The sequence below is a fragment of the Mus musculus genome, chromosome 3 (genome assembly GCF_000001635.26).
Source record: "Mus musculus strain C57BL/6J chromosome 3, GRCm38.p6 C57BL/6J".
In the NCBI taxonomy this organism is placed as follows: Eukaryota; Metazoa; Chordata; class Mammalia; order Rodentia; family Muridae; genus Mus; species Mus musculus.
In genome coordinates, this window is record NC_000069.6 from 112,061,221 (window position 1) to 112,088,600 (window position 27,380).

Sequence of the window (27,380 nt, forward strand, 5' to 3'; positions counted from 1 at the left end):
TTTCTTAACCCAACTTGACAATATTGAGTGTGAACTATTTCCCAGTATAGTTCCTAGCACTCTCTGTAACTTTTTTTAACTCTTCCTCATTTTTATATATTCCATAAGTCTACAGACTCACTATCAGTAATAGGATATTAAAGAGTTATTTTATTATCACAAAATATTACCTATTCTACTTATTATGTCTGTGGAGCTCAACCTATAATTCAATGCTTCCTATTTCTTTCTTTCAGTTTGTTTTCAGGAGGCTCAATAGATGGTCTCATTGAGCGTGAGCTGTATCAGGTGCTACATTTCAGTTATGGAAAATACATAGCAAAAGGTTTGTCTCTCAATGATTGAGACACAAACATAAGTAAAATTCAGAGTTTTTTCTAATGACCCTTTTCTCAGTTTAAATTCTGTTGTAAGTGATGTGCCATGAATCTTGTGAGTTAGATTCTTCACAATGGTAACTTATGTTAAGCTCTCTGTGGCTGTTCTTACTCTTCAGGATGGCAATTGTTGATGTCTGCAAACTCTGTAATTTCTAACAATTTTTAAAGTTTAGTTTCTATGTCCTTTGAGCTTGGTTCTACATTCTGTTCTTACAATAACATATTATACCTAGGTTCTAATTCTAGGCATATTTAAAATAGATTTAAGTGTAGGGAAATAATTTATGATATGTTGGCATACATCAGAAGAGAAATTAATTATAGAGTGAACACAAATGAAAGCTATCTTACACAATGGTCTAATGAAGTAACTTAATATAGGGAAAATAACAGAGAAAACACAGTAAATAAAAACAAAATAGATAGTAAAATTCAGAATCTAATCAATGACTTTTAATATTCTTGTGCCTGTGAAACCTATTTAAAGCTATGCAATATATGCAGAATTGTTAATTATTAAGTTGGACTTCAGTAACAAACTACCTCAAAATTTCACTGGTTCAACACAAAGTTTATTTTGCTCCCATGCTAAAAAAGGTCAATAGATGGCACCAGAAGGTTTTGGAGTAAACAGAGGAAGAAATTATACTAAAAATGATGAAATTTCTGAATATATATAACCGTTAACTTATTGAATTTGGATGGAATAAGTTTAATTAGATATTTTTTAAATTATTTGGTTAAAAATGAATTGACTTTGAGTCTATTATTTAAGGAAACAATATGTGTACACTTAATCTTGAATTACAAACTATATCATTTTAACTACAAATGTGTCATATTGTGTCATAAATGAATATAGAACTGGATGGTAGATTAATTGAAAAAAATAAAACAAAGATTTGAGATAGAATTTTTCTCTAAGAGATTATGGATTCTACACATAAGCTAAACAAGGCAACAAACAATGGTGTGCCAAAGAAGATGGAAGGAAGACCACAAGGTACTCGATCTTACACAGCCAAGGAATGCTGAGAGCAGAAGAAACTTCTTCTGTGGGAAAGTTTTAAGAAATGATTAAGCAATAAAAAGGGTCACCCATGAATATAAGCATAAGAAGAAAAAGTATAAACCCTGAAGATGCTATAATTAGAGTTCTGTAGCTATATAGGTTTACCTTGTGCATGTAGTCAACACTTAGTGGAAGAGATGCTATGAGTCTGCAAGAGAGCAAGAAGCAGAATGTTAGTGTCTGGAGGGAGGAGAGGGAGTGATGATGAACTTACTACCATTTAAAACAATAAAAGAAAAAATATGAAATCATAGATATTATCCCAAAAGAAACTGAGCAATCAGTTCGAGTAAGAGCAGTGTATTTAAAATAAAATAAAACTAAAATCTGCTTTGAGTCACAGAAATACTTGAACTAAATATCAAGTATGAGAATTTGTTTTCACTATATACATTACCTACTGGTATAAGTGTCAACATTTAAATTAAGTTAGTGTATGTTTAATTACTTTTTAAAATTATTGTAAATACATATATGCAACTATCTTAGTGTGTATTATTTTACTGTATGTGTTTTCAGGGTTGACCAATTTTTGACCAATTTTTCTGTTCTTCACTGGACAAAAGCATTTTTCTTAATCTTAGCATTCCTCACTTGCCTGTATTCCTTTGTGTGGGGTTGAGGCATGAAGAGTTTTCCCCTGTCTACATTTTCTTGTCTATTTTCCATCTTCTGGTCATGTATATTAATATTTATGTAAGCATGCTGATAAGATTTTATGGGTAAAGCTTCTGATATACACATACATATATGTAACAAATATTCAAAAAACAAAGAACAAATATTAAAGAGCAAGGACAGGTACATGGGAGGCATGAAAACAGGAATGGAAAAAAGAAATAATGTAATTATAATTTCTAAAATTTTTAAAACAATTAATTTTTAAAAATATATCTACATACTTGTGTATTTACTTTTGTTTGTATGGTTGAAAGTATATATATTTTAATGAAAAATGAATTTGATGAGTATTATAATTTATACATTGCCAAGACTTTAAGTTAACCTGTAGGATCATAAAATAGTATTAATAATCATTAATAAAAAGAAGTTGTTAATCAACAACATATACATTTTGTTTAAAAGAACCAATAAGCAAATTAACCTCAGTAAAAAATAGAAAGCTAAGTATTTTGTTCTTCAAGTGGCTTATGTTGATAAATTTGCAATTAGAATAAGTTTCTTATGATTTCTTTCTATTAGGTTTGTACTTGAACTGTTTCTCTCATACATCTTTAACATGCTTTGTATTCTTCCTTTCTTTGTATTTACTGAAATTGCCATGTCTACAAGTTGAAAAGATAATTTCAAACATTTTCCTTCCAACAGAATTTTTATCTTAGCTATTTTTCTATTTAAGAAATTTATGACACCATACAAGTAGCATTTACTTATATTATCAGACTTATATTCAAATAATTATTAATATTTCTAGCCAAAATATACTAAAATCAGAACAAATAGAGTCAGAGTAGTTAAAATCCAGTTATATAGTGGATTATGAATTCTGGGGACTATGCTTCCTCTACAAGTTTATAATGAAGGCTCCCACTTTCAGCAGAATGCTTTTTCACACTGGCTGTCCTTAGAGCATTTAGAAATCTGTACAGAAGCCAAAGTACCAAGAATATTACACCATGTCTTATTGGAATCATTTTAAACAGCTTTTGTGAAACATTACCACAGAGCAATAGGAGAGAACAATTAGCATCCCACAGTTTTCCATTCAGAATCCTGTACTAATCATGATTTATTATCCTCACTCTGTCATCTAAATGGAAACAGATACCTAATTATACTTTTTTTGCAGTTTACTACCAGTGGCATAGATTATAGGGTAGCAGGGACACCAGAAAATAGCGTTCTTTTATTATTATTATCTTTTGCTTTTATTCAAGTCATCACTTCTTTTTTTCATTAGTTGCTGTTACACATATACACATATACATACAAATAATCTTTGTTTTAAAAATTGTTGTGTCATAGAGGGAGAAACCAAAGTATTCCACGACAAAACCAAATTCACGCATTATCTCTCCACGAATCCAGCCCTTCAAAGGATAATAACAGAAAAAAACCAATACAAGAACGGGAACAACGCCCTAGAAAAAACAAGAAGGTAATCCCTCAACAAACCTAAAAGAAGACAGCCACAAGAACAGAATGCCACCTTTAACAACTAAAATAACAGGAAGCAACAATTACTTTTCCTTAATATCTCTTAACATCAATGGTCTCAACTCGCCAATAAAAAGACATAGACTAACAAACTGGCTACACAAACAAGACCCAACATTTTGCTGCTTACAGGAAACTCATCTCAGAGAAAAAGATAGACACTACCTCAGAATGAAAGGCTGGAAAACAATTTTCCAAGCAAATGGTATGAAGAAACAAGCAGGAGTAGCCATCCTAATATCTGATAAGATTGACTTCCAACCCAAAGTCATCAAAAAAGACAAGGAGGGACACTTCATTCTCATCAAAGGTAAAATCCTCCAAGAGGAACTCTCAATTCTGAATATCTATGCTCCAAATACAAGAGCAGCCACATTCACTAAAGAAACTTTAGTAAAGCTCAAAGCACACATTGCGCCTCACACAATAATAGTGGGAGACTTCAACACACCACTTTCACCAATGGACAGATCATGGAAACAGAAACTAAACAGGGACACACTGAAACTAACAGAAGTGATGAAACAAATGGATCTGACAGATATCTACAGAACATTTTTCCCTAAAACAAAAGGATATACCTTCTTCTCAGCACCTCATGGTACCTTCTCCAAAATTGACCACATAATAGGTCACAAATCAGGCCTCAACAGATTCAAAAATATTGAAATTGTCCCATGTATCCTATCAGATCACCATGCACTAAGGCTGATCTTCAATAACAAAATAAATAACAGAAAGCCAACATTCACATGGAAACTGAACAACACTCTTCTCAATGATACCTTGGTCAAGGAAGGAATAAAGAAAGAAATTAAAGACTTTTTAGAGTTTAATGAAAATGAAGCCACAACGTACCCAAACCTTTGGGACACAATGAAAGCATTTCTAAGAGGGAAACTCATAGCTATGAGTGCCTTCAAGAAAAAACGGGAGAGAGCACATACTAGCAGCTTGACAACACATCTAAAAGCTCTAGAAAAAAAGGAAGCAAATTCACCCAAGAGGAGTAGACGGCAGGAAATAATCAAACTCAGGGGTGAAATCAACCAAGTGGAAACAAGAAGAACTATTCAAAGAATTAACCAAACGAGGAGTTGGTTCTTTGAGAAAATCAACAAGATAGATAAACCCTTAGCTAGACTCACTAAAGGGCACAGGGACAAAATCCTAATTAACAAAATCAGAAATGAAAAGGGAGACATAACAACAGATCCTGAAGAAATCCAAAACACCATCAGATCCTTCTACAAAAGGCTATACTCAACAAAACTGGAAAACCTGGACGAAATGGACAAATTTCTGGACAGATACCAGGTACCAAAGTTGAATCAGGATCAAGTTGACCTTCTAAACAGTCCCATATCCCCTAAAGAAATAGAAGCAGTTATTAATAGTCTCCCAGCCAAAAAAAGCCCAGGACCAGACGGGTTTAGTGCAGAGTTCTATCAGACCTTCAAAGAAGATCTAACTCCAGTTCTGCACAAACTTTTTCACAAGATAGAAGTAGAAGGTATTCTACCCAACTCATTTTATGAAGCCACTATTACTCTGATACCTAAACCACAGAAAGATCCAACAAAGATAGAGAACTTCAGACCAATTTCTCTTATGAACATCGATGCAAAAATCCTTAATAAAATTCTCGCTAACCGAATCCAAGAACACATTAAAGCAATCATCCATCCTGACCAAGTAGGTTTTATTCCAGGGTTGCAGGGATGGTTTAATATACGAAAATCCATCAATGTAATCCATTATATAAACAAACTCAAAGACAAAAACCACATGATCATCTCGTTAGATGCAGAAAAAGCATTTGACAAGATCCAACACCCATTCATGATAAAAGTTCTGGAAAGATCAGGAATTCAAGGCCAATACCTAAACATGATAAAAGCAATCTACAGCAAACCAGTAGCCAACATCAAAGTAAATGGAGAGAAGCTGGAAGCAATCCCACTAAAATCAGGGACTAGACAAGGCTGCCCACTTTCTCCCTACCTTTTCAACATAGTACTTGAAGTATTAGCCAGAGCAATTCGACAACAAAAGGAGATCAAGGGGATACAAATTGGAAAAGAGGAAGTCAAAATATCACTTTTTGCAGATGATATGATAGTATATATAAGTGACCCTAAAAATTCCAACAGAGAACTCCTAAACCTGATAAACAGCTTCGGTGAAGTAGCTGGATATAAAATTAACTCAAACAAGTCAATGGCCTTTCTCTACACAAAGAATAAACAGGCTGAGAAAGAAATTAGGGAAACAACACCCTTCTCAATAGCCACAAATAATATAAAATATCTCGGCGTGACTCTAACGAAGGAAGTGAAAGATCTGTATGATAAAAACTTCAAGTCCCTGAAGAAAGAAATTAAAGAAGATCTCAGAAGATGGAAAGATCTCCCATGCTCATGGATTGGCAGGACCAACATTGTAAAAATGGCTATCTTGCCAAAAGCAATCTACAGATTCAATGCAATCCCCATTAAAATTCCAACTCAATTCTTCAACGAATTAGAAGGAGCAATTTGCAAATTCATCTGGAATAACAAAAAACCGAGGATAGCAAAAACTCTTCTCAAGGATAAAAGAACCTCTGGTGGAATCACCATGCCTGACCTAAAGCTTTACTACAGAGCAATTGTGATAAAAACTGCATGGTACTGGTATAGAGACAGACAAGTGGACCAATGGAATAGAATTGAAGACCCAGAAATGAACCCACACACCTATGGTCACTTGATCTTCGACAAGGGAGCCAAAACCATCCAGTGGAAGAAAGACAGCATTTTCAACAATTGGTGCTGGCACAACTGGTTGTTATCATGTAGAAGAATGCGAATCGATCCATACTTATCTCCTTGTACTAAGGTCAAATCTAAGTGGATCAAGGAACTTCACATAAAACCAGAGACACTGAAACTTATAGAGGAGAAAGTGGGGAAAAGCCTTGAAGATATGGGCACAGGGGAAATATTCCTGAACAGAACAGCAATGGCTTGTGCTGTAAGATCGAGAATTGACAAATGGGACCTAATGAAACTCCAAAGTTTCTGCAAGGCAAAAGACACTGTCTATAAGACAAAAAGACCACCAACAGACTGGGAAAGGATCTTTACCTATCCTAAATCAGATAGGGGACTAATATCCAACATATATAAAGAACTCAAGAAGGTGGACCTCAGAAAATCAAATAACCCCCTTAAAAAATGGGGCTCAGAACTGAACAAAGAATTCTCACCTGAGGAATACCGAATGGCAGAGAAGCACCTGAAAAAATGTTCAACATCCTTAATCATCAGGGAAATGCAAATCAAAACAACCCTGAGATTCCACCTCACACCAGTGAGAATGGCTAAGATCAAAAATTCAGGTGACAGCAGATGCTGGCGAGGATGTGGAGAAAGAGGAACACTCCTCCATTGTTGGTGGGATTGCAGGCTTGTACAACCACTCTGGAAATCAGTCTGGCGGTTCCTCAGAAAATTGGACATAGTACTACCGGAGGATCCAGCAATACCTCTCCTGGGCATATATCCAGAAGAAGCCCCAACTGGTAAGAAGGACACATGCTCCACTATGTTCATAGCAGCCTTATTTATAATAGCCAGAAACTGGAAAGAACCCAGATGCCCCTCAACAGAGGAATGGATACAGAAAATGTGGTACATCTACACAATGGAGTACTACTCAGCTATTAAAAAGAATGAATTTATGAAATTCCTAGCCAAATGGATGGACCTGGAGAGCATCATCCTGAGTGAGGTAACACAATCACAAAGGAACTCACACAATATGTACTCACTGATAAGTGGATACTAGCCCAAAACCTAGGATACCCACGATATAAGATACAATTTCCTAAACACATGAAACTCAAGAAAAATGAAGACTGAAGTGTGGACACTATGCCCCTCCTTAGAAGTGGGAACAAAACACCCATGGAAGGAGTTACAGAAACAAAGTTTGGAGCTGAGATGAAAGGATGGACCATGTAGAGACTGCCATATCCAGGGATCCACCCCATAATCAGCATCCAAACGCTGACACCATTGCATATACTAGCAAGATTTTATCGAAAGGACCCAGATGTAGCTGTCTCTTGTGAGACTATGCCGGGGCCTAGCAAACACAGAAGTGGATGCTCACAGTCAGCTAATGGATGGATCACAGGGCTCCCAATGGAGGAGCTAGAGAAAGTACCCAAGGAGCTAAAGGGATCTTCAACCCTATAGGTGGAACAACATTATGAACTAACCAGTACCCCTGAGCTCTTGACTCTAGCTGCATATGTATCAAAAGATGGCCTAGTCGGCCATCACTGGAAAGAGAGGCCCATTGGACACGCAGACTTTGTGTGCCCCGGTACAGGGGAACGCCAGGGCCAAAGGGGGGGAGTGGGTGGGTAGGGGAGTGGGGGTGGGTGGGTAAGGGGGACTTTTGGTATAGCATTGGAAATGTAAATGAGCTAAATACCTAATAAAAAATGGAAAAAAAAAAAAAAAAAATTGTTGTGTCATGATAGGTCCCTTTTTTTAATATTCCATAGCCTCAGTAATAGTGTTCTGCCTTGGGAGATCCCCTTGAGTTGGATTCCACTTTGGCCCTGTCACTAGAACCTTCTTTTCATCAGAATTCTCTCCATTTCCATCCCTGCATTTCTTTCAGACAGGAACAATTACAAGTCAGAGTTTTGACTTTGGGATGGCAACCCCATCTCTCACTTGATGTCCTGTCTTTTTGCTGGAGGTGGGTTCTACAAGTTCCCTCTCCTCACTATAAGGCATTTCATCTAAGGTCCGAACTTTGAGTCCTGAAAGTTTCTCATCTCCTAAGTCTCTGGTGCATTCTGGAGGGTCCTCCCAACATCCTACCTCCCGAGATTCCATGTTAATATTTTTTTCTCCTGGTCTTCAGGGATTTGTCACTTTTCCCCACCCAATACCAGATCATGTTCCCCTCTCCATCCCCATCCCATCCCCTTTCCCTCAAAGATCCCTCCCTCCTCCCTTGTGGTTCCTTTCTTCCCCTTCACAAATGGGACTGAAGCATCCTCACTTGAACCCTTCAGCTTGTTGACCTCTGAGTTCTGTGGGCTGTATCTTGGGTAATCGTCCCCCGCCCCACTTTTTAAACAAATATCCACTTATTAGTGAGTACATATGCATGTCCTTTTGGGTCTGAGTTACCTTACTCAGGAAGATATTTTCTAGTTCCATCCATTTGTCTGAAAAACTCAGGATGTTCTCCTTAATAGCTGAGTATTACCCCACTGTGTAAATGAACCACATTTTCCGTATCCATTATTCTGTTGTGAGACATATGGGTTGTTTCCAGCTTCTGGCTATCACAAACAAGGCCACTATGAACGTAGTGGAAAACGCGCTCCTGTGGCATGGAGTGCTGTCTTTTGGGTATATTCCCAAGAGTGGTATTGCTTGGTCAATTTTCTGTGGAACCTCCAGATTTATTTCCAGAGTGGTTGTACCAGTTTGCAATCTTACCAGCAATGGAGGAGTTTTCCTCTTTCTCCACCTCATTTTTTGATTGGGTTTTTTGGTGTTTAGCTTCTTGAGGTCTTTATGTATTTATGATATTCCTCTATCAGATGTAGGGTTAACAAAGATTTTTCTCCCAATCTGCAAGTTGACTATTTGTCTTATTGGCTATGCCTTTTGCCATACAGAAACTTTCCAAACTCATGAGGTCCCATTTATCAATTCCTGACCTTACAACATAAGTCCTTATAGTTTTGTTTAGGAAATTTCCCCCCTGTGCCAATGAGTTCAAGACTCTTTCCCACTTTCTCTTCTATTAGAATCAGTGTATCTGGTTTTATGTTGAGGTCCTTGAGCCACTTGGATTTGAGCTTTGTGCAAGGTGACAAATATGGGTCTATGTTCATTTTCCTTCATATTGACAGACATTTAGACCAGCACCATTTGTTTAAGATACCTTCTTTTTTCCATTGTATATGTTTGGCTTCTTTGTCAAAGATCAAGTACACATAAATGTGTGCTTTTATTTCTTAGTCTTAAATTCTATTCCATTAATCAACATGTCTGTCTCTGTACAAATACCATGAAATTTTTATCATTATTGCTCTGTAGTAAACTTGAGGTCAGGGATGATGATTCTCCCAGCCATTTATAGCCCTCCAAAAGACTCAGCAAGCAGCTGAAAGAGACAGATACAGATACTTTTATCCATCCAATGGACCGAAGCTGCTGACCCCTGTAGCTGAATTAGGGGAAAGCTAGAAGAAGCTGAGGGAGAAAGCAACCCTGTAGGAGGACCAGCAGTCTCAGTTAGGACCCTTGCTATCTCTCAGATACAGGAACACCTACCAGGCAGTATATACTAAAGGATATGAGGCCCCCACTCATATACATCAGAGGACTGCTGAGTCTGGGTTTACTCAAAGAAGATTCACCTAACCTTCAAGAGCCTGAAGGCCCCAGGGAGTTTAGAGGTCTGGTTGGGTGGGGGTTAGGGGTTGGGACATCCTTGGGGAGACAGGGGACATGGAGGAGGTATGGGATGTGGAATAGTCAGAGGGTAGATCAGGATGGGAATAAAGTCTGGAGTATAAAATAAATTTAAAAATATTTAAGACTAAGTAACAAACAGCCCATGAAGAAAGGTGATGGACATCTAATTTTACTTGCAAAACTGTATTCACACACACACACCCGCACGCACGCACAAATTTACAGTTCTCTTTTATACTTCAAAATAAGTAAATTGGATGACTGTTCAGTTGTTTATTATTTCTGAAAATCAAAAATTTTGGTCTCAGTCCCTTACAGTATAAAAACAACGATTTAAATATGCATTTATACATGATAGGCAATAAGCTTTTTAAATCTGATAAATTACAATGTTATTGTTATTTGATTGTTAATTTAGTGAATAGAAGCTTAGTCATGATTCCATGTGCACATAGTGCAAAATAAAAATAATGAAAGAAAAGCTAGATTTATTCCCACGGTGTTGAAAACGTAAAGCCAATGTGATATATAGTTATTATTTACAGATGTATTTTCTTTATTGTGAAAATTATTATTGTTTGAAATTACAGTTGACGAGTTAATATTTTTTATTAAATTTGTGAAGAATACAAAAAAAGTGATTGTGTGGTTAAAACTTTCTGATATAAGCTAAGCATATTTGTGCATTCCTAACTTTAGTGCAAAACGTATAAAGTTTTCAGTATGAAAGTATAGTAAAAATTTTAATTCATTCCCAAATCATTAACCTATAAGGAAATGGGCTTACTCATGACAATGTAAATGGAAACATATTGTAATTTTCTATTTCTCAGAGTAAAAAATTCCATTGAAATTCTCAGTTCTTTTTCAATTAATTCACTTAAATTAGCATACAAGATATTAAGAGTCATCATGCCATTTTTAAACGAAAGTCACTTTGTTGATTCTCTTCCTTATCTCTGACCTCCACATGTTTTCCATGGCATTCTACACAATGCAGAACACACACAACTATATTCATTAAATGTAATTTTAAAAATGTAAAAACCAAGATGATACCTGCTCATGGCTTAAAGTTATGTCTAAGTTGTCAGTGTTACCTAATTTTGTTTATTGATTCAACAGCTGAGTAAAACATCAAATATTATTTTGGAAACATTGACATATTTTTTTTTTACAAAGCACAGGTAAAATAGTCAAAAACCTAACTCATCTAACACACACACACACACACAGAAAAAGGAGAGCAAAGTTCAGTGACTTACATTACATCATTTCAATGTGTACTATTTGAGGTTACAGTCGTCAAGATAATTTGTTATTGACAAAATTATATGCATGAATTTAATGGTGCCAAAATGGAAACAGAAACAGCACAGGCATATATAGTTGAATGAATTTAATAGAAATGTTTAGCATTAGGTAGAGAAAGCATAATCTTTTCAATAAATCATATTTTAGTTAGCAAACTCATGCTTTGGGTTATCCATGTAGAGAGAAAATGTATTGATTAATTAGGTAATGTTTTCTGTTTCACTGATTCAGTAGCCCTTTGAACTTATAAAATTTTTAAAAGTTAGAATGACTCCTTAGTTCATATGGAATTAGAAATGTGAATATAATGTCATATTTTATTTATAGTGTAATAATCATTGAGGACGCTATATGCAAATATGTCTGTACATTTATGTTTTCACATTGATCAGTACATGTATTTACTTGGTCTGTCAGAGAAGATAGCCTAGGATATCTGACACTTAAGTAGAAACAAGCATTTTGACAGTCTCTATTTTCAGTAGGTATTCTAGAACTAAATGGTACTTGCTAAAGACATGACTCATTCAAAGGCTGTCAGCAAATACATGAAGTAAGCCTGCTGTATCACAGATTATAGAGAAGCATTCAAGATAAAACTCAAGGAAGCTGACATATTTAGTAGAATTATGTTTCAACTGAAAATATTTTTGATGGTTGTGCCTCTAACAATTTTCCAACACAATTAAATAATATTGGAATACAATCCAAAAAGTAACATGTATTTCTGAATTCATCTAGATATAATGAAAAACTGGATATAAATGTATGCATAGGTCTGAAACTAAGAGTATCCTTATCACAGTAGGTGGAACATAATCTTCACCCCTTTATTATACACATTGCATATTATTGCTTTAAAAACGTCCATTAAGATGGCAAGAAAGGATCTCTACAGAGGAAAAAAACTGATAGATAATATTTAAACCATTTCTTTTTAGCTTCTTATAACTGTGAATGGGTATGATGATTAAAATAAGGAACTAGTCCAATGGTGTCAGAAGTTACAGGCATTAGTAAGCATGCCCATTACTTTGTGGATGTGTCAAACAGAATATTATGACAGGGAATACTCAGTAGAACATAGTTTATTACCTGAGGGCAATCAGGAAGTATAAAAGAAGAAAGAAGATGAGCTGATGTCTCAAAATTCTTCTCAAGGGCTCGACCTCCAAAATCATTTTCTACCAAGCCTTGCTTATTAAAGACTCTTTATACCACTAATCTTTAAAAAAGACAGTCTTTCAAAAACTATATATATATATATATATATATATATATATATATCCCTTTTGTTTTATATATATATATATAAACACATACAGATATAAAACCTACTGTGTCTAGTTTTTCTTGTTTTTCATCACATGGTTTCAAAAAATGTAAGTTTTTTTTAAATTAATTTATTTATTTATGAATACACTGTCACTGACACACCAGAAGAGGGCATCAGATCCCATCACAGATGGTTGTGAGCCACCATGTGGTGGCTGGGAATTGAACTCAGGACCTCTGAAAGAGCAGTCAGAGCTCTTACCTACTGAGCCATCTCTCCAGCCCCTGTAAGTTTTATTTAATTTAATTATATAAAATTTTGTAGATAGTGACAAAAATACTGGCTTTCTAACTGAGCTTGAAACTCAATAATTTGGCTAGACTTGTTACCAAGAAAGGACTAGAAACCACCAATCTTGGGATACTCAGTAGTAGCATTATAATATGCACCAACACTCACCGCATTTTATGTATGTATTAGATATTAAAAAGCATGTTAATATGGTAATAATGGATAATATTGCTGTCAGGTTATGTCATATCAATACACAATCAGAGAAAACCTAGAAGGAAAGCTGTGTGTTTCGAGTTTTCCCTGTGGATATGTCCTGTGTCTCTATGCTTTAGTTTTATTATATGAAAAAGAAGACAGCTTTTCCTTGTCATACCTTGAATATGTTTCTTAGACAAGACATTTATAGGAAGGCGTTGTCTTTGTATGTTTTATGTATAAATCATTTCACCTTTCTAATATATAAGAATTAAATCTGAATGATAAGAAAGATAATGTGTGCATGTCCAAGGAAGATAACGTTTGAAAGAAGATATAGGAATGTTGGAATATATATATATATATAATTTATATATATATATATATATATATGGGTGTAAACAGAAACATATATGATGCAAGTTGTATAATAACATGAAAAATATATGTGCATTTTTTTACATACACTTCTTTTTTATACACCCAACACATGCACTGATACATTTGAAGATGCAGGAAGTTGTCAACTGCAAATGGTACAATTAACATTTGTAGTAGTACATAAAGACATACAAATAGTAATGAGGCAATGTTTTGATCGAATTAGCAAACATTGGAGAATACAAAATTTGATTATAGAATACAGATGCATGAGTCTGAATAAGATCCAGTAAATACTGAGAAGAAGGTATATCCTTTTGTTTTGGGACTAATATCCAATATATATAAAGAACTCAAGAAGGTGGACTCCATAAAATCAAATAACCCCATTAAAAATAGGGCTCAGAGCTAAATAAAGAATTCTCACCTGAGGAATACCGAATGGCTGAGAAGTACCTGAAAAAATGTTCAACATCCTTAATCATCATAGAAATGCAAATCAAAACAACTCTGAGATTCCACCTCACACCAGTCAGAATGGATAAGTTAAAAAATTCAGGTAACAGCAGATGCTGGCAAGGATGTGGAGAAAGGGGAACACTCTGCCATTTTTGGTGGGATTGCAAGCTTGTACAACCACTCTGGAAATCAGTCTGGAGGTTCCTCAGAAAATTGGACATAGTACTACTGGAGGATCCCGCAATACCTCTCCTAGGCATATATCCAGAAGATGTTCCAACCGGTAAGAAGGACACATGCTCCACTATGTTCATAGCAGCCTTATTTATAATAGCCAGAAGCTGGAAAGAACCCAGATGCCCCTCAACAGAGGAATACATACAGAAAATATGGTACATTTACACAATGGAATACTACTCAGCTATTAAAATGAATGATTTTATGAAATTCCTCGGCAAATGGATGTACCTGGAGGGCATCATCCTGAGTGAGGTAACCCAATCACTAAAGAACTCACACAATATGTACTCACTGATAAGTGGATATTAGTCAAGAAACTTAGAATACCCAAGATATAAGATACAATTTGCAAAACACATGAAACTCAAGAAGAACAAAGACCAAAGTGTAGACACTTTGCCCCTTCTTAGAATTGGGAACAAAACACCCATGGAAGGAATTACAGAGGCAATGTTTGGAGCTGAAGCAAAAGGATAGACCATCTAGAAACTGCCATATCCGGGAATCTATCCCATAATCAGCTCCGCTGACACAATTGCATACACTAGCAAGATTTTGCTGAAAGGACCCAGATATAGCTGTCTCTTGTGAGACTATGCTGGGGCCTAGTAAACACAGAAGTGGATGCTCACAGTCAACTATTGGATGGAACACAGGGCCCCCAATGGAGGAGCTAGAGAAAGTGCCCAAGGAGCTAAAGGGATCTGCAACCCTATAGGCGAAACAACAATATGAACTAACCAGTACTCCTTGGAGCTCGTGTCTCTAGCTACATATGTATCAGAAGATGGCCTAGTCGGCCATCAGCGGAAAGAGAGGGCCATTGGTCATGCAAACTTTACATGTCTCAGTACAGGAGAACAGCAGGGCCAAGAAGTGCGAGTGGGTGGGTGGGGGAGTGGGTGAGGGAGCATTTGGGGGACTTTTGAGATAGCATTGGAAATGTAAATGAAATAAATACCTAATTAAAAAATAAATAAAACCAGGAAAAAAATTCCAGTAAATGGGGATTGAAATTAGTCTCAATGGCTGCTCTTCCAAAGTACCTGGGTTCAATTCCAAGCACTCAAATGGTAGCTCACAATACTGTGATTCCAGTTCCATTGGTCCTGAGACCCTTACAAAGGCATATGGGCAAGCAAACCGCCAATGCATATAATCATAAAATTATAAACATAAGTCATTTAAAACTGATACATTTTAAAAGATATAATACATAATTGAGTATGTAACTATAACTTACTGGAGATAAAATTGCTGCAAACGTACACATAGCATCATGTAAAAGGTCTGTGAGTCTAGCGATGTTATCAATCAGCAAGTAGAAAAAAAGAGTCTGTTCAACCTTCAGACATGCATATCTGTAGGCATTAAAAAATATTAAAAATTTTTGTCCATAATATTTTCCTGAAAATATTTTTTCCTTTTATACTTTACAATTTGTAAATAATACACGGCTTGTATTCATATGTAGATTAGGTACTAAGAAATAACTTATTTCTTGTAAAAATATTGAAATTATAGAAATAAAATAAGACTTTTTCTTTGGGTAGTTGAAAAGACTGTGGAACAGACTCTTTACAAATAATATTGTTTTCTTTTTGTTTCCTTACTGAATTCAGGCTGTTGCTTTTCTTTTTAATTTAAAAAATGTTAGCATCCACGAAACAACCCACAAAAGTATCTTATACAATCATCTTTTTGAATTTCCAGTTTCACTTGTGTTAGACAGGACGTCTCACACCTTCAGCCTTTTCCAAAGTCCTTTAAACTTCCATCCATCATATTTACTAGAACACGCTGGTCAATTTTTCCAAAACAATAAGTAACAGAGATTAAAAAAATGATGCGAAAGTAGAAACTTTCTAATATATAAACACATAAATGTCAATTCTAAGTTGCTACCGTTTATAAACTTAATTCTAAGAGCTAATGAGAATGTTTGCTAGTTAAGATTTCATACTTAGAACGTGATTTCAGTTACCAGCACCCATATCTGTTGGCTCACAAGTGTGTCAAATTCCAACTCCAGGAAATGTAAAACCCCTGCTGGATTCTCTTGTTCCTTTAACTCATTTTCAGATACCCACAAACAGGCAAACACACACACAAACACACACGTAAATTAAAAAAGAAATTGACTCTTGAAAAAAATGAAATTTTGTTTCCTAAAATTCTTTTTACTGCACTCAAAAGTGCTGAAGGTTGACCTTTATTATTTTATCTACACTCTCTTTACAAATAAACATGTGAGAAACTAGGCATGCAGTGCAGCACACCTCAGTACTTTACAGGCTAATGCAGAAGTATCTCTCTGAGTTCAAGGCCAGTCATGTCAATTTTTGTGTGTCCCTGTACCTAACTAATTACTGACTAAATAAAATAACAAATTTTGGTCATTCCTTGTAACCATAAAATTCTCAGTGAACAAAGAATTATATATGCTCTGCATATGAAATTCCAAGAATGAATGTTTGGGCAATGCAGTTCACTTATTGAGTCTAAAATTATTCCTCATTTTTAATTTTCTTTCAGATACATCTTACTCTTTATTTGGAAGCTTGCTGTTACATTTCAAATAGAATGTTTTAATAGTATATCAGATTTTTGAGGATATTTAAATTGAAGCAATGCCCTTTCTTTGAATGGCACATGTACCCTTTTTGCTGTGGTACAGAGATATGTCTGACCTGCCATTCAAGGGAGCTGTGGGGAACACACATCTCCTAAGACATACATTGCACTAAATTCCATGTTGGGAGAAAATTGTCCAATATGTGGCCTTCTTTGTTGATTGCATCCTAGGAAAGTAAATGAGACCCAGAGAGTGGAAGGGATTTAAAAGACAATTCAACTGTGAATGGGGATCAAGGCTCTCTAGGCCCAAGTTTGTTTATTTGCCAAGAAAAACCAGCGGCAAATCAAAGTCTTGCCAGACTTTCCCTACTCCAGACCAGGCACACCCCCAGGTGCAGTTTCTGAGAGCAAGTTCACAGAGCTCTGATACCCTCAGCATCCAATCAGCTCAGCCTGGTCCACTTGGAATCGAGGGGCTCTGATGGCAAAGGACACTGTGTATTTCACTGGTCTTTCACACTCAGGACTTCGAGAAGATGGTTGTTTAGAAAGAGACTGTGGTTTATGGATTCATCCTGCTCCACCCTGCACAGTCTTTTTTACTTCAGGTGCAGGCTTTAGAAGTACCCTCGGATCTCCTCCATCAACTTTGCATATTGAAAGCAAGTTTGAGGCACTGCTCTAACCACAGAAAACCTTCCTATCCTCTAAGTATCTGAGGGCGTTGGGGAACATTTTTTAAAGACTGTCAATATCATTAGTGTTGAGTTACTAATTTCCATGCTTTTTCTGAAAACTGTAAAGAGATGGAGTTCATTGGCTTTCATCCAGCAGCGTTCTTGCTCCTCTATTTGTTTTGCAAGGAACTTCAAGTCCTTTCTGCATGTAATCTTCAGTCTGCCAAAATGTGTGCATGACTTGTGTTGGTGTTGAGAGATAATTGCTCATTTGAACATTCTGAATCTTGCCGTCTATGGTAAACTTACATTTCCCACAAGAGATAAGTGAACAGAGAGACCATAAACTGACTCTGAGCAATACCATTGCCTGATCAGTGCAAATAAAACCCCATCAATTCTTCTAAAGAAATGTTTGTAAACATTTGGAACCATGTTAAAGAAAGAATTTAAAAATCTCTCAGACCAGTCTGCTGTTGCTAGACAGTCAGAAAAACTCTTCTGGAAGTTGTACACCAACATTGACACACACTCCTTGCACATGCACGTGCACAAGCTCACATGTACACACACACTCACACACACACACCAAGCTAATAGACTCATGCAGATCCCCCATTGCATTTCTAAATCTGTAAGGAAAGGAAGCGCCTCATCTTGTTTCCTCCAAAAATAAATTTTAACCATGTGAGACAGTTGGGAAGCTAGCATAGCAGCCACACAGTTATCTGCTGGGCTTGTCTCAGGCTAGAAGCAAGCCCAGTAATTGAAGGAATGCCGAATCCTAGTCTCCCAAAGGATTCTGAAGCTTCTTGGGGCTCTAGTTCCCTATCCTTAGCAGAATGTGTTAGGGAAAACATCTGTGCTCTCTCACAAGAGTCTTATAAATCAAACAGGTCTGATGAAGAGAGCTAATGCCCTAGACCCTGTGTAAAAAGCCGGATGCAGTGGTAGGGTGCATGTGCAGGTCCAACACTCTCATGACAATGTGAGAACACCAGATTCCTGGCAGATCATCCTGCCTTAATAAAGTGGAAAAGAAGAACTGACCCCTAAAGGTATCTGTGCATCTCTACACATGCATAATGTCATATACATGCATAAACACACACACAAGCACACACACACACACACAGAGAGAGAGAGAGAGAAATAAAAAATAACGTTAATGCATCTTTTATGTGTCTGAAGTAATTGTTATCTCCAATGCCTCCATTGGCTAACCTAGACCTAGTAATGGAAGCTTCTAGCCTCTGTACAACTGGTCTTTGAATATTTTCAGCCTCTGAGACTTGCTACAGAATAAGCTCAACCCTTCCTAGTTCTATCTGAACTCTGGTTGGTTGGATCAACTCAGCTATTCTGGCTCAAACTCCTCTCCAAGATGACTGATTCAATATGGCTTCTCTCTTAGCCTATGACTTGTTCTGCTTGGTGTCAACTAACTCTGGCAATCTGTTCTGATCTGGCTCATTCTCATTCCCTGGCTCATTCTATCTTCCCCTGTGTCTAGCTTGTTTTCTCTCTGCAACCTGTCTCTGTACAATTGCCCCAGTAAAACTGCCTCCTTTCTTTTTTTCTCTATGCTACTCTTGCTTAAGTAGCTTCCCTTTCCTCTCATCTCCTGAGAACTGAGCACATTCTATTCTGTCAAAACTTTCTCTGATTCATCACCTTTTCTGCCACTCAATTACATATCACTTTCAAACATGAGTATTTCCATCTACAAACTAATTTTACATTCATTGTTTGGGACTAAAGGTGCTAAGGACATGTCTGCATTCCAAACAGAGAGATTAAAGACATGTGATAAGGGCTGAGTGACACCACAATTAAAAACAGTTTCCCTGTTTTTTTTCTTTTCAGAAAAACATACAATCTTGGGGTTCACTCTGTGTTCAAATATCCTACAACAAAATAAAAAACCAAAACCAGCAAATGCATAAGAAAAGAAGCAATGCGGCACAAGTCCCTTCCGGTCCACTGCAGCTCCAGGGTTCCTGGCCCGGGGAGTCTCCGGACACCTGAAAGGAACCACACAGGATCCCCTACAGGACCCCAAGACCTCTGGTGAGTGAAACACAACTTCGCCAGGAGGCAAGTTTGAACACCAGATATTTGGGCACCTTCCCTGCAAGAGGATGCTCCAACATGTAATAAGGACACATGCTCCACTTTGTTCATAGCATCCTTATTTATAATAGCCAGAAGCTGGAAAAAAAAAAACAGATGTCTCTCAATTGAGGAATGCCTACAGGAAATGTGGAACATTTAGGTAATGGAGTAATATGCAGCTATTAAAAACAAAGAATTCATGAAATTCTTAGGTAAATGGATGGATCTTCAGGATATCATACTGAGTGAGTTAACCAATCACACACACACACAAAAACACATATGATATGCACTCACTGACAAGTGCATATTAGCTCAGAAACTCAAATACCCAAGATACAATTGACAAACCACATGAAACTCAAGAAGAAAGAAGAACAAAGTGTGGATACTTCTATCCATCCTGGAAGGGATAACAAAATATCAATGGAAGGAATTACAGAAACAGTGTGGAGCAGAGACTGAAGGAATGACCATCCAGAGACTGCCCCACCTGGGGATCCATCCAATATACAATCACCAATCCCAGACTCTATTGCGGATGCCAACAAGTGCTCTCTGACAGGAGCTAGATATAGTTGTCTCCTGAGAGGCTCTGCCAGTGCCTGACAAATACAGAAGTAGATACTCACAGCCATCAATTGGACTGAGCATAGGGTCCCCAATGAATGAGCTAGTGAGAGTACCCAAGGAGCTAAAAGTGTTTGCATCCCCGTAAGAGGAACAACATTTTTAACTAACCAGAGTGATTATGGTGAGTTGATAAAGCATATTTGAAAGATGTGGGCACTTGGGCAACAGTATGAAAAATAGACAAAAATCAGAGAGGCTATGAGGGTGCCTAGGAGTACACACAACCATTGGCTTTCATTCACAGATACCCCATCTGTGGAGAGGATGATGAGGTGTCTAACTTAGAAAAAAGGCCAGACACTGGAAAGAAGTTCCAAAACATAATTATTGCATGCAGAGTTATGGATCCATTTGATACAATCATATAAATAGAACATTCTGTTGAAATAGTTAAGTACCTCCAGGAGGAACTAAAATGATAATATGCTCAAATTGGAATTATCGTTATTTGTATTTTCTTGTTGATTCATGATTAAATTAAAAGAATTTCCCATAGCATTCTTAAGTATTACACAAGGAGACAAATATCCATTCAAAGGATATAACAAACCCAGACTCTGTTGTGGATGTGCTTGCTGACAGGAGCCTGATATAGCTGTCTCCTAAGAAGCTCTGCCAGTGCCTGACAAATACAGAAGAGGATACTCACAGCTATTCATTGGATTGAACATAGGGTCCCCAATGAATGAGCTAGAGAAAGTACCCAAGGAGCAGAAGGAGTTTGCAGTGCCATAGGAGGAACAACATTATGAACTAACCAGTATCTCCAGAGCTCCCTAGGACTAAACCACCATCCAAAGAAAACACATGGTCGGACTCATGGCTCCAGGTGCATATGTAGCCGAGGATGATCTAGTAAGTCATCAATGGGAGGAGAGGCCCTTGGCCCTGTGAAGGCTCTATGCCCCAATATAGGGGAATTCCAGGGCCAGAGATACACTATTGACTATTAATATACAAATTAAGGTTTGAATGTTCAGTATTTTAAAACACCATTCACAGCACACAACTTAATTATCCATGCTGAAGCAGGGGGAAGCTCAAAAGAATAAGCATGCGATCCAATTCACATCTACTTATTTCCCATAGAGGGGTTGTTTTTAAACACAATAATTGGGATGCATGCATGCATGAATTTATAGAAGATACAAAAGCATGCATAAAAACAATTTTTAGCTTATCTATTATTATTTAAAATGATGGTATGCAATAGGTCAATTATTAGTATTCTGTAATAACCAATTTAATTTCTGTTTTGAATACGGAACAGACACTTAGGTTTTTAAAACACAATTTTTGTTATAGTTATCCCAAACTATAGGAATTTATCTTATAATTCTTTGTTAGTTCCACAGTGGCTTAATAGGATGCTGAAACTGTGCTTTGAGGTGAATGCCACCTCGGCCTCGCCCTTGAGAGGCATTAGCTAATTAAATGCTTTCTACTTAGAAAACAATATACACTGAAAGATTCAAATCTTAGCTTCTTGATTAGAGTTCACTAAAAGCAAAACTCTTTACAATTATCAGAATGCAAAGGAAAAACAAACCTTTAAATCTATAATAACTTTATATAAAGTAGGCAAGTCAAATCGCAATGTCCTGATAAATTCTACAGCCTGATTGACATTTTTTATGAACTTAGAAATTAAACTTTATTTAGAACAACATCTGCAAAGGTGCTCTTACAGCTAAAAGGAAATCTCTCCTGAAGGCAGGAAGTGGGGAGGTTCTCAGAACTTCCCTAGTCACAGTTTGTGAAACAAAGGAGATTTTGTGCCAAATTCCCCGAGGCTGTTCTGAACTTGCATTAACTTAAACATAAGAAAAAATTTTCCAACCCGAGCATTTTGGCCCTCCTGTAATGAGGACAGAATTTAGAACTTTTAAGTTTCTTTGTAATATTAGGTTATAACTACAACCTTGGGAAAGCAAAACCCAATTTCAAAACAATTTATCACCTTAAGAATCAACATTAAATCTTCACTACCACATTGAGAGATTTGGCTGCCAATTTATACCTATGAATGCATAACAGTGCAAGCTTTAATGCTTCATTAAAGAGACCTTGCTTTAAATCTTATCTTAATCCTACTTTCTAGGATAAGAATCACATTAAATATTATCTCGGCTAGAAGTGTCTAGGAGGACCAGATTTTTGGCCTGTTTATGCCACGTGTTTGAAAAGACTCCTGAATTGCCAATTTAAGGCTAACGTTCTGTTACTAATGTAACAATTATTAAATCATAACCAATAACTGATGAGCTGATTGTGAAGACACAAAGAGCACATTACCAGTAAAAAAAAAAATGAAGCAGCTACACTTAGACCAATCAGAGAATATTAATTTTTCTAGCTATAATTATAAAATAAAAAGCACTTTGTCATTAGCTAAACACAATAATCACGAATGCAGAGAATTTTCTTAGGACAAAATCATCTATCAGCTTTTTCCGCCAAAACCATGAGGCTTCCACTCTCGGCTTTGCTATACCAGCAGAGAAAGTTTTAGTCATCTTTTATCTTCCAACGCGAAAACACAGAACATTCATTCATTCAGACTAGACACGAACATACATGAATTGAACACATGAACAGACCGGTGCACCAGACATTAGACAAGACTTTAGACAAAAACAGAAAAAGGGCAGAGAACTTCTGCTGTAGGGCCCAGAGAGAACAAAGCAGGGTGCCCCTAAAATTTCTCTCTGTTCCTGGGACATTTTCCTCCCGCCTGATGCAGTTTCTGACTGTGGCCAATCTGCCTAATTATTAAATCCAAATGAGTCCCTCTGTCATACATACATGTATGTAAGTATGTATTTATGTGTATCTGTATGTATACCTATGTATATATACATATATTCTACATAATTAAAGTGTTTTTTTAAAATAACTTTTTCCATACTCTAATAATCATGATATGTCCCTATGCTGCTCTGATATTTACAAATTTATGAAATCAGGGATGGATATCATCTTCCCACCTCTTTGATGACTAAGTAAATCTTAGAGCAGATGAAATCTTTAATTCCTCAATAACATTTGAAGTTTTCACACTGTGGCCATCTATGACTTTGTTCATAGCAGGTGACTTAGCAGCAGAATTTAGTGAAGTCTATGTCATCTGACCTCTTCTGATTATCATTACAAATTATATGGTCACCGTCACCAAATATATCTCCACAGCTATCAATCATGACTTGTATAATAGACATCTGTAACACCACAATGCAAAAACAAGATTCTCTGTCATTTCACACAGTTTATGAAATTGAAATCAATAAGAATGATGAGGAAAATAGCAGTGACTATGAGCAGATATGAACCTGTGAAATGAAATCTCTGAAATGGACACACTGAATTCTTTGCAACTTACTTAACCTGGTAAAAATGTCATACTCTCTGTGCTTTATGTTTGCTGCCTCAGATGAGAGCCACCAGGGCTCTGCTTCCTGTTTGGTTGTCCTTCCTTCCTGCAGTCATGCTCTTATGTCATGATTTGAAGGACTATAATCTTTCTACAGCTCTAAGTCCCAAATGAACTTTTACTTCTATATTAATTGCCTTGGTCCTGGATTTTATTTAAATAATAGAAAAATGACTAAGAGAAAAAGTTAGTGAGAAGAGGAACCTTAGTTGAGAAAATGCCTGCAGCAGATTGTCCCATTTTGGTAGGGAAGTCTATTGGATATTGTCTTGATTAACAATGGATTTTGTAGGGCCCAGATCTCGAGGATGGTGCCACCCTTGGTCAGACAAAGTAAGATGTGAGGTGCAGAACAGGAGGCAGCATTCCTACACAGCTTCTGTTCTGCTTCAGTTTGGGCCCTGACATTTCTCAGTAGTTAACTGCTAACTAGAATTATATCAGGAAGTGTAACCTGTCCTCCATAAGTTGCTTTTCATCAGTGTTTTTTTCATAGCAATACTGGCAAATTAAGAAACTTTCTAAATTGAACAAGCTATTCCATGGGCTTGTTATTGACAATACTACCCCATCATGAGTAACACTACATTTTCTTTCTTGTAGACCTTATTTCTGGAAACTAATATTTAAAATATATCCTTAGTTTCTTTTTTGTTTTTTTTTTTTATTGTCTATCTTTTCTCCTTTCCAAAAATGTATGTTCTTTGTTGACTCTCTATGAATTTCTCATCATGCAACCCAGTAACACTCATTTTCCAGTCTTTCCATATCTACCGTCTTCCCTGGTAACTTCCACCCAAAATTTTAAAAAATGAAAAATTAAGTAAAGTTTTGAATTTAAATGAAACTGAGGGAGGAGTGTGCTGTGAGAATGGGACTTAGAGGAGGTTACTGCAATCTGGATATAATGTAAAGAAAGTAAAGAAAAATATTCATGTGTATGGCTTTAAAGTAAAATTAAGAGCTAAAGAAAACAAAAGACTGAGGAACATAAGACTCTACCTGAAATAAGGCAAGGACACACTATTCTTTTTTATATAAGTAGGAGTTAATGATAAAATAACAGGAAGTATAATATATAACTACTACATTTTTATTATTATTCATTAGATCACATATAGTGTGTGTGTACATATGTATCTCTGTGTGTGTATATATGTATACAAATATACATATATAATTATACATAAATAATTATATGCATTGTGCTTTTATATGACCAGCAGTATAGTTGGAGTGAATGTTTCATAATTATAATAGTCTAAGCACTATGAAGCACAACCAACAAGTGCTCCAAAGTATAGCTACAATAGAAAATAAACACAGCAAAATCTAGGTAATCGAGATTTTTTTCAACCTCACTGTAGTCTTCTTGGACAACCATTATACATGCAGCATACTGTTGGCTAGAATATCAATATCTAAAATAAATATCGTAAAAGAAAGAAAGAAAAAAGGGAAAGAACAGAAGAACAAAAAAGAAACGAGTCACTTCTTTCTAACAACATTATCAATCTCCCTTCCCAATTCTTCCTGAAATAGATCAATGTATCACCCACCCTAATAGCATGCAATCCTAGGGTGTCCTTTAACATTAGGGACCTTTCCAAGCTATTTTCAATTCCTGGATCACAATGAGGACTTTGTTCTCAAAGGGAAAATTTAGATCCCCTTACTTTTTTTGAGAGGTCACTTCCAAATAATGAGTTCTGGCAAGTCAGTGCCCACAGCACATGAGGGGTATGCGGACAGATAACACATATGTGTCTAGGTGATTCCTAGTAGAGGTTTTAATTTTTGATAACACAGAGATGAGCTCCTTGAGCAGCAGGTAGTTTCCTTGTGGCATCTTCGTTAGACTTCTATACATGGAAAAAGGAGAATTTTACTGTGGATTGTTTGACAAGTAATGTTACTTACAAAACTCTGAATACACTGAAAAATCTGGGTAAATGTTTTGTAGACCAGCTCATAGTATAATCAGAAATCAAAAGAAGTAAGAATATACAGCTAAAGTATTCACTAAAATATTTTCTGCAAATCAATTATCCCTATAAAATTATGGGAAATTTTGTAAAATTATGAATTTCTGTGTACTACACATATAACTGGTACTCACAGAACCCAGAGAAAGGTGTCAAGTTTCCTGGAAATAGAATGAATGGAGATTCTTGCAGGTCATGTGTGTTTTTTGTGTGGAAACATATTGCTGTTAAACAGTGAACCAATTTTCCAGCCATCATGGGTACACATGTAATATCTAATGTAGTATGAATCCATGTAACACTCTGGAGCACAAGGAACAGAAAGCACACTAGTGACCCTATGCAATTCAGTTATAAAAGTTTCTGCTATAGGTAAGGCAGAGATGCTGGAGTCCTGAGTAGAAATTGGAACTCAAAGCTCCTGTTACCTAAGAAATCATTCTAACGAGTACCATTCAGGGCAATTATCCAAAAACTTCAAAGCTATACCTGAGCCAGACATCTCTAGGTAGTTATAGTTGAAAAAGATGGCCTAACTAATATCTTTATGTTCTAATCAATGACATATATTTAACATGTGCAATATTCAAAATACCATGGGAATAATATTCGGATGCAATACCCATGGGATTATACATACATGCTTCTTTTAATTTGACTCAAACAGAGACTCAAACATTTTAGGATGACCTATACCCAACTGTGTAGAATAGGATGTCTTCGAACTATGACAGTTATAATGTAGAAGATTCTTAAGTGATGGGATTACAGACATGTTATAATACTCTTGCTTGAGAAATGCACCTGTTTATAAAGTGACTATACATGTCTAAGCAAAGGAAACATCTTGGCATGAAACATCATTCCACTGCATAATCCTGTAAATACAAGCTTATGTACCGTCAAAATGTATCACTTCTACCTTTGTACAATTCCCCAAAGTTTTTACCTTTGTATAGCAAACATTTTTACAAGAAGAGAATCTTCATCAAGTATGCTAATCCAACTTTTATATAAGCCTGAACAAAGCAAGCTTCCTTTTATATTTTTAATATAAACTTAAAAAAAAAAGAAAATGAATGGTCAATGTACATTGTAGAAAGTATTTAAGAAACATCTTTGTTTAAAATGGCAGTTTAGACCTGTGATTCTCAACTTGTGTGTCACAATACTTTTGGGGATCACATATCCAGCATATTTGATATTCCATTCATTACACATCATAATTCATAACAGTAGCAAAAGTTTAGTTATGAAATGACAGCAAAATGATGTCATAGTTAGGGATGAACAGAGCATGATGAATTGAATTAATGTCACAGGACTAGGAAGACTAAAAACTGCCACAGACCAGCCCAATCAGCCTCTCTCAATCCGTGGGAAATCAGGGTTTCTGAAAGATGGGCAAAGAGTTGTCGAGAAAAGGGTGACCAACAGACACAGACACAAGGAAGTGCTGAATCTTAATGTATTTTGTTTAAGCAAATACCAAGCTTTTAATACAGAAGAAAAACAAGAAGGCTAGGCGAATATAACCTCCAACATACACTGGTTCTTAACACAAAACAAAGAAAATGTATACATAAAAAGATGGCAGGAGCCAGTCCTTGTTTACGACTGAGAATAGGAACAACCCTAATTAGGATCAGCTAAACACAGGAGCCAGGTTAATTT

At 36.3% G+C, this 27,380-nt stretch overlaps 1 long non-coding RNA gene across 1 annotated transcript in view; it reads left to right on the top strand.

Annotated features, from left to right (window-relative positions):
* Window positions 1-20,781, top strand: part of Gm6602 (predicted gene 6602) — a 200,099-nt gene extending 179,318 nt beyond the window's left edge. Inside the window, exon 4 of the long non-coding RNA NR_045362.1 lies at window positions 19,410-20,781. This is a non-coding gene — a long non-coding RNA (predicted gene 6602). The remainder of the gene's footprint in view (window positions 1-19,409) is intronic.
* Window positions 20,782-27,380: the final 6,599 nt, after the last annotated feature.